The 684-nt window shown below is 41.1% G+C and overlaps 1 protein-coding gene across 1 annotated transcript in view; it reads right to left on the reverse strand.

The window, feature by feature from the left end:
* The window catches only part of PAGE4 (P antigen family, member 4 (prostate associated)), a 64,982-nt gene that overhangs the window by 56,820 nt on the left and 7,478 nt on the right, over positions 1-684 (reverse strand). The gene's annotated exons all lie outside the window — the stretch shown is intronic.

A 684-nucleotide genomic window follows, 5' to 3' on the forward strand; every position in this document is an offset into this window, starting at 1 on the left:
TTGTCAACTCAGTGAGGGCCAATGTGAAAGAAATCCTCTCTGCACTAAGTTAGAGAGAGGGTAAGTTACCCACCCCATTTGAAACCAAATGAATTGGGAGCTAAACAATCCACTCAAAGACATTTGAAACATATTTAAAAAGGAAGACTGGCATCTCACCATCTGTATGTTCACTGAGCTGTAGAAAACCAGAGACCCATTCTAATGCCACAACCAGAATGAAATGTGATGACCAAGTTTTTAGAGCTTGAAATATTTCCCCTGGAAACAGGAGCCTAGTCTTTGCCTAGTGGTTTTAGAGAATGGCTTGCAGAGCTGCCAGTGACAGCTGAGAGAAAAGAAACCACAGTCTAGGAACATACTCTACTACCACTCTGCAGCTATGGCAAGAATGAACTAGTTTCCTACAGGCCAAGTGGAGAGTTAGAAAGCAGCAAGACTGAAGCCATTGCCCAAAGGTTCCTCGCCTTATCAGGGTAAGGGGACCACAGCACAATAATCTTGTGAAGTGTAAGTCAAGAATAGGAATATGAAGTTAGGCAGAGTACACCACTCATGTTCGACAATGAATATTCAACAATGAATTCAAGCATGTATGGAATTTTTTACAAAAACTGACCACATGCTGGGTCATAAAATACATCTCAACAAATTTCAAAGAAATGAAAAGCAGTGTATGTCCTC

Source organism: Bison bison, unplaced genomic scaffold, assembly GCF_000754665.1.
Source record: "Bison bison bison isolate TAMUID 2011002044 unplaced genomic scaffold, Bison_UMD1.0 scf7180017864331, whole genome shotgun sequence".
Taxonomy (NCBI): Eukaryota; Metazoa; Chordata; class Mammalia; order Artiodactyla; family Bovidae; genus Bison; species Bison bison.